This window comes from Cuculus canorus, chromosome Z (assembly GCF_017976375.1).
Source record: "Cuculus canorus isolate bCucCan1 chromosome Z, bCucCan1.pri, whole genome shotgun sequence".
NCBI lineage: Eukaryota > Metazoa > Chordata > Aves > Cuculiformes > Cuculidae > Cuculus > Cuculus canorus.
In genome coordinates this window covers 35579810-35592156 of record NC_071441.1, presented here as the reverse complement: position 1 = coordinate 35592156, position 12347 = coordinate 35579810, and the positions used below count along the sequence as shown (strand labels likewise).

The 12347-nt window shown below is 40.7% G+C and overlaps 1 long non-coding RNA gene across 3 annotated transcripts in view; it reads left to right on the top strand.

Moving 5' to 3' along the window:
* LOC128850560 (uncharacterized) overlaps positions 1–9987 on the top strand; it is a 74244-nt gene extending 64257 nt beyond the window's left edge. For 2 of the 3 annotated variants that reach the window (XR_008448007.1, XR_008448006.1), the window contains exons 4-6: positions 6710–6852; positions 8433–8641; positions 8909–9987. This is a non-coding gene — a long non-coding RNA (uncharacterized LOC128850560). The remainder of the gene's footprint in view (positions 1–6709; positions 6853–8432; positions 8642–8908) is intronic. The other variant, XR_008448008.1, reaches the window with a different exon arrangement.
* Positions 9988–12347: the final 2360 nt, after the last annotated feature.

Genomic DNA, 12347 nt, shown 5'->3' with positions numbered 1-12347 from the left:
GGCTCATATCTTTTTCTGATTTTTGCCTGCTCCAGTGGTATTGCAGCTGTACATCAAGAACTTCATTGCTGGTTTTCTTGTCCTCATTAATTTTAACTCTGCTTTTCCTGCTATTTTTGCTGTGTTAATATTGTTTTAGCATTTCTAGTGTTGTGCTGAGTGGCAGAAATTTACTGGTAAAACATAGGTCATCTCAGTAAAATACAGGCATTGCTGGCTTCACCAGTTTTTTTGTAGGTTTCATTATCTGTTATTAGAAATAATACTACAGAGCAGTGAGAGAAGAACACAGCCCTGGTTCATGTCATATATTTAGGCTGCTCTGGGCTGCTGATCCCTCAGGGAACTTGCTTTGCACCACCAAACCTGTACATAGGCGGTGATTTTGTGAATCCCTGGCACCTTGGTGTCATGCTGAGAAGACATGGCTAGCAGTAGTAGCCATCCGTGTGATTTCTCTCCATTTACACAAGCCAGTGAGATTTCCCTTTTTTTGTGTGTGTTTTAACAATGAGTTGATATTTCCTCTGTGTGTTTTTTCCCCCCTCGACACTTAATTCAGAAGCTTCCAGATGGTACAATGAAGTTGATTTTTAGGCATTTCTTCTTGAGACTTTACTGCCTCTTGCCACTTTGTTGTTTTCATCTTCTCAATTGCAGCCTGGTATTTTGAATTAGATAAATAAAAAAAAGGAAGGGGAAAATTCATCATTACCTAGGAATGTATTCTTAGATTGAAACTTGGCAAGGATCAGTGAGTTAAAAAGGCTCATTTCTCTAACAAAATGTGATGCTAGGTTTTCTATTGAAAGCAATATAATTGGATTTCCATGGAAAGAACATTTCAATATAAATGCATCCTTGCAGGGGAAAGCTCTTCAGTGACTTACACTTCATTACCAAAAGGAAACAAAGACATTTCAGGAAGAATATATTGTATTAAAGCAGGATGAACAAAACCAGTGGTGTACTGAAGCTAAGATAAGACTGGATTCAGGATTTAGGCTGACTTGCAAACACATGAACTCCAGAACAAGTGATGTTTTACAGAGTTTTCCCTAGATAATGTAGGAAAAGTTGTTCAGGAAATCTCAAGGATCTCCACAGTAGCAGGCAACTGCACATCTTCCCGAGTGTCAGCATCTCTGACACATGCTGTTTCCCAGAAAGAGTAGTGTGTCTAAAATGTGTATTGAATTCACAGTAATGAAGTGCTTTGATAAGTTCGGTGAACAAATTATGCCAATGACACCTTTTAAACTTGTGGATGTTTAGGGATAAGACACATTGCTTTATCTTTTTTTAAAAAAGCTCTTGTGATGGTATGTTCAGACTAAATAGAGTGCTGAGTCTAAAAATCATTGTGGCCATTCACAGCCCACCTCATAGCCATCTTAAGCCAGATCTTAGCTGAATCACAAGATAACTTAGATTAAAAGTGCCTTGGAAAGCGTGCATAATTATTCTTTCCCAATAATGATAATGAAATAGTTTATGTTTGTGCCTTTGCAAACATGGTCGGTTCTGTGCAGGAAGACAGTGGTTACCTAATGGATCCACTTCTCAAAGATATAGTGGTTTATGGAATTGTCTTTTCTACCCAAGAATAGTTTCCCATTTCATTACAAGCCTTCTTTCCAGTCGAACAAGGTCAGGAATATTTAAATCACTTAGGGAGTCAGTAAAAGAGAGTCTGGAAGTGTGGAGTCTTCAGCTCCCTCTTCCTGCAGAAAAGTTTTAGAATAAGAAATTGTCACTACACAGTAATTTTTTCAGTTTTGTCCTGAATAGCATCAGTCAGTCCAAATCGTCCTTCAGCTCTTTCGTTTCTGTGTTGTTATGTGCTCTACAACTCCCCAGTACTGTCCTTCGGGGTCAGAAAACACCTTAATCCTCCCAGCCTAATGAACGTGTTATAACCAGTGCACAATGGAACAACTCCAGCTCTCCACACTGAGAGAGTTTATAAGCTTTTACTGATATAAGGTGTTGCTGCTTCTTTTTTCCTCTGCATGTTTTGTGGTCAATTTTCAAAGAAATCAGCTCTGGAAATGGCACTTGGGTTGGATTTGGGAGATGAAAGTCTAATGAAGGCAGCAGCACTAGAGAATAACTACAGTTGGATGTATGAGATTCCTCTGTTGCATGAAAATAGTTCAAAAAAAAGGTGATTTTAGCCCGGGAAGAATAGTCAGCACAGAAGCTTTCTTTCTCAAGAACGTAAATTAGTTAAAGGGGAGGTTTGACTCTGAACATAACATAGGCCTGGATCTTCCTCCACTATGTGTGCAGGGAACACACACCCACTGCTTAAGCACTAGTAATGTAGCTAGCTAATTTTTTTATGGTGTACCTTTTTATTTTTAGACTATATTCTTCATAAAGGTCTGCATGATCAGTGGTAGAGACAAAAACCTGTGCTTGACTTATTATACATAGTTCTGTCCCAAGTCACAAAATTGACTGTGCCTTGTGTGGCACTTTAAACACAAAAATGCCAATAGGTTCAGCTAGAAGTTACACCCCCACTCCCCCACCCCCCCAAAAAAGAGAGATTTGGGGCTTTCAGACCCAAACACTTTTGGCATAGGATGAGAAGGGTTCAATAAGGAAGAAGAGCAACTTTACTGAATGCCAAACCAAGCCATCTGATTCTTCAGATAGGATTATACTCTGGGAGATGTTATTTCATAGAATCATAGAATGGTTTAGGTTGGAACGGACCTTATGGATCACTCAGTTCCAAATCCCTTGCCACAGGCAGGGACACCTCCCATTAGGTCAGGCTGCTCAAAGCTTTATCCAGCCTGGCCCAAACACTTTGGCGCTCAGCATGTAGATTGTTCTGTCTTTTGTGAAGATGCTTACAGAAGAGGCTCTGACTCTTTTCACAAAAAATCTATATTTTGATGCTGAAGGTGTTGAAGAGAGAATGATTCCTGAGACAGTTACATGACCAGTAGGCAGAAGGGTTTAGTCAGAACACAGGGTTGTGGCTACATATAGCTGTATTAAACTTTTAGTTTGGCCTTCTGAAAGCCAGAGTGACGCTTCATGGCCTTTAAGACCTCTGAGGGTCTTAGGGAGCCACGTTTCTTATGCAATGGGTGCTACATAGACCAGAAAGAAAAGCTACCTCCACATCCCATAAGAAATGAGAGGAAATCAGTGTTTGCTTGCAGAGAACATTATCTGACTCAAATTACCTTCTGATAATCATCTTGAGCATCTCACTGAATGCTATGAACATCCCAGGAATAATCCTAGGAAATGTCCGCTGTCTCACCAGTGTTGTGTAAAGTAACAGTCATGACTTTTCCATAAATAATGAACTAGTTTGTTGTGCAGCTTATGCTTGTTGGAACTAGTTTCACTTTACATTAATTTTCCTCTTGTTCTGTGGGATAGTGAGAATCAAATGACTAAGCTCCGAGCTCAGAGCACATCAACCTGTGCCTGTCCATGCTTCGTAACTACATTGTGTTACTCAGAGGAGGCATGAGCACGAGGACTTTCAGTGGCTGCTCTATTGCTATTCATGTCCCTCTGGATTTATTTGAGAATTTCTGAAACAGATAAGAATTTGTCATTTGGAAAAATGTTATGACTCCCTTACTTAGTCCTTGAACAATGAAAGGAGGCTGTATGAAGTGAGACAGGTGAAGTGGTTCACAGCTCTGAGTGGCTGTGTTTTATGGTTGTGACTTAGATGCACACCATCCTTTTACTCCTGGTGGCAGAAGAGTGCTTCAGGGATATGTCGTTTTCCCCCCTGTGAAACACTGCAGTCACTTCTGAAACCAAGGTGAGTCTGCAAGGCAGAAAGAGGGTACATCCCATGATGAGTGGTGAGTGGTGGGAAAAGGCGGTCTTGCCTCTGAGCACTGTGATGTCTCAGTGTGTGTATACGAAGTGCCTGGAGACCTCCCTGTGCTCAGGCAGTGATGCTGAAGGCTCCCTTGCAAACTTTCTCTGAAAGAAGAACCAGTATACAACTCCCTGGTAGAAGACTGGGATGCACCAGTAACTGCTTGGGATTGAGCCATGTGGACCTACACCACAGATAAACCATGACACTTCTTTCTGTCGAAAATGTTCTGCTAAAAGAAAAAGATTTCAGTTGGGGAAGGAGAACAATTAGTATGCGTATGCGTATTATTATGCATATGCATATTAGTATGCAGGACAAGAGGAAAGACTTCAACACAGGCTAGTGCTTACATTGGCACTTCAGTGTTTCCTCCATGAGAATACTGTTTACGTGATGAAAAAAAAGGTCTAGAGATAAAAATTAATCTATTTTAAGTTGTATGTCAGAGCTAGGGTTCTTTGGCCTGTCAGAGGATTTAATTTTTCCATATTTTTATGTCTTCAGGTGTATTTGAAAAATATAGTTCCTTTGGATGTTGAGTGACAGATCTCAGCGAAATGTATTTATTTAAACATAAGAACTTCTGCATCAGAACTCTCAGTTCACCACTCTGAAATAAGCAAATTGCATTAATAACTCTAAACAAAAGATTGATTGACATAATTAAAAGCTTACTTGTTCTTATAGAGCATCCTAGCCCACAAAGTGCATTTCAGAAGCTTTTGACCTTTGCTTGTCCCTTTTTTGATGTATATGTACCATGAGACTAAAGATGTGAGCTAGCATGCTACTGTGAAGAAAATTAAGGTGTGCAATTACAGTGTGCATTACAGATACTCCTTGGTACTGTCTGTGTATGTACAACACAGTAAATGTCAGGGAGAGTATGGCTCAGAGGTATAGATGAAGGACCTTATGTTTTGTAAACAGCGTTGCAAGACAGGTGTATACACCAAGAACCCAGGGCAGGACAATGAAGCCATAGAGAACTACCACCACAGTTACTATTGAGGTAGATTGTTCATTCGATTTAAGCCTTAATTTCCTAACTGAACACCTCTGTTTTAAGTAAAGTCTTCCTTCCTTCTTAGGCCAGGTCTTAGTAGTATGAAACAAATAAATGCTCACACCGTAACAGCTGGAAAGGGTTCATTTTCCAAATATGGGAAAGTGGAAGTTCACGTCCATGCCAAGTAAGAAGACAAGCCACAGGGACCTGCACTGTACTGTTTTTGTTCTGTCCTAGTCTCACTTGCAAAACAGGGAATCTAAAACAGTGATCTTGCTGAGGTGTACCCCCCAAATTGCAGGTCACGCAGCAATAAATTTCCCTATCTGGAGGAACTACTGAATCATATAAGTGCAGGTCTGGAAAAAAAAAATCCAGGGATCATACATCTACTGTGTCAGATATGTCTCACCCATTCAAATAAAACCTGTCACTACAGCAGTCTTTATCACTGTGGTTCACGACACTTAGAAATTAAAAGGCTTTTATTCTAGTCTTCCTTGCTTTAAGGAAGCTTATTTTTCTCCTGGGAGTTCTCACAGTGGACACGAATGTGAGCTGATGACCAACTTCATAAAAAATAAAAAAAATAAAAAAATCCTGGCCTTGCCTTAAATACTAAGAAAGGTAGGAACTACCAACATCTAACAGAAGCTGGATGGCTCTCTTGTTCATACCATGGTTCTTTATGGCCCTGGAAGTAAAGTGGAAAGAGAATTTAGGATAGATGTGTGTGTGGCATATCCAAGAGCATGTGCTACTACTGTACTGCTGAGATGACAATATCATAAAGAAATTGTGCAGTCAGAATTGTGGGTGTTGTCTCTTGATTCAGGAGTGTTACTCAGTGTGAATAACAGTGACAGAATCAGCCCCAGAGTGGGGTCGAGATCATGATGGGTAAAGAATGCTATGTTACAGCAAAAAAAATTTTGCACTTTTGCTGGAATGGACCATGCGAAGAGGCAGTGACTGCTTTAGTAAAGATGATGCATTGGCTACAGTGGATTAAAAGGTCTGTTTGAAAGCTATGGTTTCCTGACTAAAGATCTGAAAGCAGCTTTGAGACAAGGCAAAGAAACTCCTGATGGCTTAGCTTCTTTTTATTTGTCTTCACATTTCCTGGATGATGCAGCAAATTACATGAGGCAGTATGTGTTATGCAACTTCATGTCAGATTATACAGCTGATGTAATTATGCTGGCAAACGCTGAAAGTTAAACAAGAGGAAATGCATATTTCTGAATGGCAAGATATTATAGTAGATATAGCTTTTCTTTTTAACAAAGATCTAGGCTTTGTGATGACAGAGGTGTAAGAGGTGGGAAGTGATGACACACAGGAGTGACTAGGTAATTATGCAGTCATGGCCAGCCCAAAGCAGGGACATGTTTTGCCCTGTAGCATCTGAGAGATCAGTATCAGTGAGACTACTGCCACCTTTCCATGTCTCATGAAAAAAAAGAGAGACCTGTTTGCTAGGCAGGAATTCAGTGTCCATATTTTCCCAAGACCAGATCCTAAGACCAGGCATCTAAGAAACAGTTAGTTACAACATTCATAAGATTTCCGTGGATGAAAATGCTCTTTATATGCCTGAAGTATTCCTGTCCTACTTGATGTGCTTTCTGCCCTCCTCTGTTGCCCTGACTACCTTTCATTCTTGCTCACTTGTGTCTCTAAACAGCTTGATAATAAGGAATTGTGCTTTTTTTTTTGTACAGACCACAACTGCTGAAGTTAAAAGCCATGTTATTCTCTTGCAGCAGCAAAAAAATGTTCTATAACTCTCTGTTTCCTCATGTTCCCCCCACTCTTATCCCTGTTAGACATAGATGCTTGTTCCAGTAGAAAATAAATGTGGCAGATGTATGACTTGCTCATTCAAGAAGCCAAGACAAATAAAGGACATCAATCAAGAAATTAATCTGAGTGATTACTGGAGAAGGTATTCAGTCACGCATCACGTGAGGTGTGGGTACTCACAGTTTGCAATATCAGTGACCCACGTACTTTCTATAGGTACTGACAAAAGTTAATTTCAGTGCTCTTTCTAGCAAGTTCTATTTTAGGGTATGCTTACTCAGCATTTGAAGATGTCCCAAAACTAAATTAGCATTGTGCTGGGTCCCAGGAGTTACAGGGTTGCATATTTTTTTTTGAAAGGGTCCATTGTAGCCCAATGTTTTCAGTTACTTGGGTTTGTTGATCTTCTTGAATGTGTTATGTATGTGGAAATAAGTTGTTTAACTGAATTTGAAGAGTTGGATTGTGAATAGTATGCAGAAATTTTTCCATGAAGCTCCACTTCAGAGCCAGATATTTCAGGGTCAGAGCAGTACATAAGGCTGCTGGGAGCAACTTTGGGCAGGGAGTCACAGGGCTTCCTCATGCTATACAAAGTTCAGGCAGTCTGTTTTTAGGCTACCTGTTGATGTAATAATGTTGGATTTACCATGTTTGTGAGCTTGTATCAAATATGTGTGCACAGATGTAGGAGGAACATGTATGTTGCTTTCCCCTCTTAGTATAATGAAAGTGTGCATGCCCATTTGCATGTCATTAGTCAAGTTCCTTCAACAAAATCTCCTGTGCTGTATCCACATCCCTAAAAGGTGTGTGGATGCTTATTTATCCCAAACGTTCTTTCCACTTCACATCCAGGAAAATTGTCTTGCAGAACGTTTGATTGTCTCTTCTCATGCCAGCAGCATGCAGGAGGACTGTGGACCCCTTTCCCACTGAACTGCCCTGTGCACAGCTGTCAGCTTGCATTTCCCACTTAACAGAAGAAAAATGATTAGGAACAGTGTTGAAAATTCTCTAAGAATACTGACAAAGTCTGAATATTGCTTTAAGTGGGCTTTGTTCCTGGAGAAGGAAGCTCTGCTGTACCATTGCATCACAACATCTGGCTGCTTAGACCACCCAGGTGCTGTTCTTCCCTTTCTGCTGGCGTAAATGCTCATATAAACCATACCACTGGCTCCTTCCTGAAAGTGCTGTTGAAAATTGAGTCTTGAAGTCTGCATAAGACAAATTCAAAATCAAAATTTCTGTTCTGTAAGAAACAAAAATGCATTTGCATACCAAACAAACGGGAAAAGTTGCAAAAAAAAAAAAAAAAAGACTTTTTATTATGGAACAGAAAGCTCTGAATAAAAAATTCACAATTAAAATGCTTTAGTTTAGTCTGTTGAAAGCGTACCACACATTTTGAGTAATTTCAAAAATTAAACCACATTTCCCAAGAGGAATTGTTTTCTCTCAGAAGTTGTTGTCAACAGGTCTTGTGCCCTCATTTTCTCCTGTGAATTGGATTGTGAGGAAGTCCACGTCTTCTCAGGCTTTAAATGGCCTTCTCTCCCACCTGGCTGATGTTTATGAAAGTTTTTGATTTTTGTAAAACTGTATTTTCTATCGAAGACAGAGTTCCTGGGGATGTCTATTAGTCACCCCCTCAGGCACTTTCAGAGTCTTTACCCACAGTGTCTTTTTTTCTCTTTCTCCCTTACTGTCACTTAATCTTGTACATGATTTTGTTTTCTACAGAGGCCATGTCTTCCTAAGCACCCATGATGATGTACCTGGTGTCCCGAAGGCAGAAATTACATCTCGCTGTTATTGTTGTTATTGGATGCTTCATTATTATGTGATGTTACCTGCATTTGGTATTCTACTATCAAGTCTGAATGCTTTTGTCTGCCTCTTTCTTAATTCAAGAAAAGTGCAGTGGGTGGGGCATCTTTGAAGGACTGATGGTGAGTATATTGCAGTCATAAAAAAATATTTCCACAAAGTCTGAGTTGCTCCTTCCCTTCAGGAAATCTTTCCACCTAGGTCTGATTTTTTTTTCTTTTTTTTTTTTTTTTTAACATCTGAATTTCACTACGGGATAATTCCTCAAAGGACTAAAAGGGGCAAGGCATACCTGGGTACATCAAAGAGCTCAGCAGCAAGTGTCCAGTTCTCCAGTAATTCCCTACTGCCCGAAAACTCACATGGCCAATCCATTTTTCTGTTTACAGAGTGAGCAAGTCAGCTTTGCCAAGACATGGGATGATGAAGCTATAGCTCATAGACTTTAAACAGCAGGGTGGGACTGGCTGGGTGCCTGACACTTCAGGCACTTAGCCAAGTGCTTCCACTTCCCTGGTCATCTCTGACGAAGGATACTCTTCTCCAGGCTCTTCAACTTCAGTATTGCCACAGCCTTGAACAGGGTCAGTCTTTCTGCAGAAGAACTTGCAAAGGTGATTTAGGAGGCCCAAAGATGAATCTTCATGCTGTCTGCAGTAGGAGGGGTTATTCTGGGTGGCCTGAAATCAGGGTTTCCTGAAGGCCGTCAAAGGATTCTTGCTCTTTCGCTCTGTATGTCACCCGACAGCTGGCGAGTCTGGAATGCACACTATTCATTTCATTGCTTAGGTTGGGATGTGGGACATTCTTTCTCTCCTGATGTGCTGGCTTTTCTCTAGGGCTTGCTGCCAGTGACTACACTACACAGCAGGACCCCCATGTGGTTTGCAAGTGACGCCGGGGTCACCTGCTAGAGTACAGGATCTGATTGGGAAACCCCATTTGGTGATATTGTCTGCAATCACATCTGTTTGGGACATGTTGGTGAAGCAATTATTTCTGCTCCTCTAACTTCCCTGATATGTTTAGAATTTACAGATTTCTTGTTTTGTCCCCCTTTTCAGCTCACAAAAATGCAGGGAACCATTGCACTAGCTTCCTCTGAAATTCTCACAGCTGCTTTTAATTACTCACAGTTTCCACAAAGGATATCTTTAAGACTCTGATTTTGCCAGCATTTGATATTCACACCCAACTTGTAACTTAATTAAGAGCTCCACCCTGAAGTAATTTGAAATGAATTCTATTCTAGGTGTTATTATACTAAGATGATAAATCTAGTCTCACTCCGCAATAGATAGTATACATTCCAAGACATGGTTATTCTGACATTAACTGAAAATTTTTCAATGACTCACATATAGGCTAAACCTCTTCACTTGTTCATATATTATTTAGTAAACCTATCACCTGCTCGCAGGTGGGAAAAAAATGGCCCTATTTCTCTCCTAGCCACTTTCTTCGCATTATATAGAATCCTGCATAAATAAATCCTGTAGCAGGCCTCTGCATTCTCATACCTGTCTGTTTGGGATTATTACTCTTTCACTTTGTTAATTAATGTAATTAGTTATAATTAAAGAGTTATTTTCAAGTGATACATCAATTAGTGTATCTACCAACATTTCCTGAGCGTTCAGTGCCCTTGTCCTTACTGTATCAATACCAAAAATTGCTGTGCAGGCAGTGTAGATGATTTAACGTGTGTAGTTTTCACCCAGATGCGTAATCCCTCATGTCACTTTGGTTACATGCGCATGCAATCTCTTGGTGGTTTTGGAGCTCCTGGAGTTACTGCTGGTGGGATTCTCCACAAGAGCCTTCGGAGAACTCTGTGTGTGTGTGTGAATACAGCATGGTGTGGGCACATTTATTTGAAGCTCAAGTTCATTCAATCGCGCAGAGCTGGGTGATTTCTCCTACAGCTGATGCACGCTGAATTTGGGATGTTTGAAGTAGCAGCTGTCCTGGCTGAGCTGATGCTGCTCCGCAGCCCTCCCTGTGGGACAGATTTCCTGCTTTTCCACTGGCTGTGTTTGCATTTTTGGGCCCCTCTGACAGCAGTACACCTCTTGGGATACATGTTGATTCACCACTTGGGGCTGCTGTTCCTCTGGACTCTGATCCTATCAACTTCTGGCCACGCACTGCTCTTTCTGTGCAGAGCCATGACCCTTACAAGAGTTGGCACCTGCACTTTTCACAGTCATGTCTTTATGATGGGAAAGTTTTCTAGCATGGCTTTGCCTGCAGATCTCTGCTGAGCAGCTGGTTGCCACTCTGTTTGGCTTTCTTTGTCAGACTTGAGACCGTGCCTCAAGTTCATGCCTCTTGGCCTGCTGTTGACTTTTCCCAGTCTCAACTTCTGCTGTTCCACCTTTCATTTTGGGAAACCTGAACTGAATGAGTCAGTAAGTTACTCTCCCAGTCTTTGCATATACTTCAGTCACAGCTAAATAAATTTCCTGATGGGAACATGGTTTCCTTTTTCTCCAGCTGGGGAGTAATCCTCTGCCTCCACAAATACCTGCTAGTCATGTCCTGCTTCCCTCTGATTTATCTTGTAGTTCACCACATGTTTAATGAAAGAAAAGAGCCTTAAATGAGGATGTTAAAGAAAATGCAGAGCAAAATAAGTTGAAGTGGAAGATCAGTAGTAAACCACCAAAATGAGCACAGAGAAGACGGGATAGAGAAATTATTTTCTTCCGAGACGAGTAGTTAAGGAAGCGTTTCTCTAAAGAGATGCTCATGACCTGTCCCTGACATAGCAGTACAGTTTTCTTTTTACTGAGCTCTTAAAACATGCTGGTTTGGAAAGGACACAAGAGTATCATGAGTCCAGCTCCTGTGTTCTTTGCTTAGACGATGCTCAATTAAAACATATTTTATGATCTTTTGGGCCAATTAATATTTATTCAGACAGACATGAGGGAAGGGCTTAGTGAACTATTTTACAGATCCAGCAAGTCCTGGGCACAGGCTAAGTAACAAAAAACTATGTTTTTTTCCTGCTTTAGATCTCCTTTGAATACGGTCTTAAATCCTTTGAGGTGCAGACAGTCTGTAGTTAGAACTGCTTTTACCTGTGTAAGAAAAGAAAAAAGGTGGAAGCAATAGAGTCTTTCAAGGGTTTATATTCTGTCTCACTCTGCAGAAATGGGTGCAGATCTGTCCATGACCTTTCTATTTGTCTGGCAGTGGCACATGCTATGGACAGATGTTACCTCTCATTGAGGACACACTTTAAGAGGCTGATTTTAAACAATGCTGTATATTTTTACAGTAGCAAATGCAGGCTTCAGGAACTGCAGGAGCTTCGCATCAACTAGACATCTAAATACGTGATTGTGCCCGCAGGCAAAGTATTCAAACATTTTAATTATAGGAATTACATCGTAGTTACTTGTGGATACAAAAGTGGACATGATGGAAAATCCAGATTCTGAGGTTGACTGCATTTACCCATTGAAGGTTCTTTCTTGTTTTTTACCATTTCTCAGTTATCCGGAGGAGGCTATAAGCCCTGGTAAATATACTCAAGTGTTATGTAAGCCATGGCATGAAAGCACTGACAAAATGAAAGTTATACCACTCCACTTGCCTTGTAGGAAAGCTGATGTTTTTCTTAATGGTCAGTCAGTGGTATGTGTCCCTTAAGGAGGATATCCACAATGGGAAGAGGGGAATGCACTGCATGCGTTAATAGATCTGCATGTAACTCAGACACGATAACTGCATGGAGTCCCATGGACCTTTAAAAAAATCTCCCACCATGGGATGGATGAAGTGTTGTTCTGAGCTATGTAATGATACCAGTACTGATTA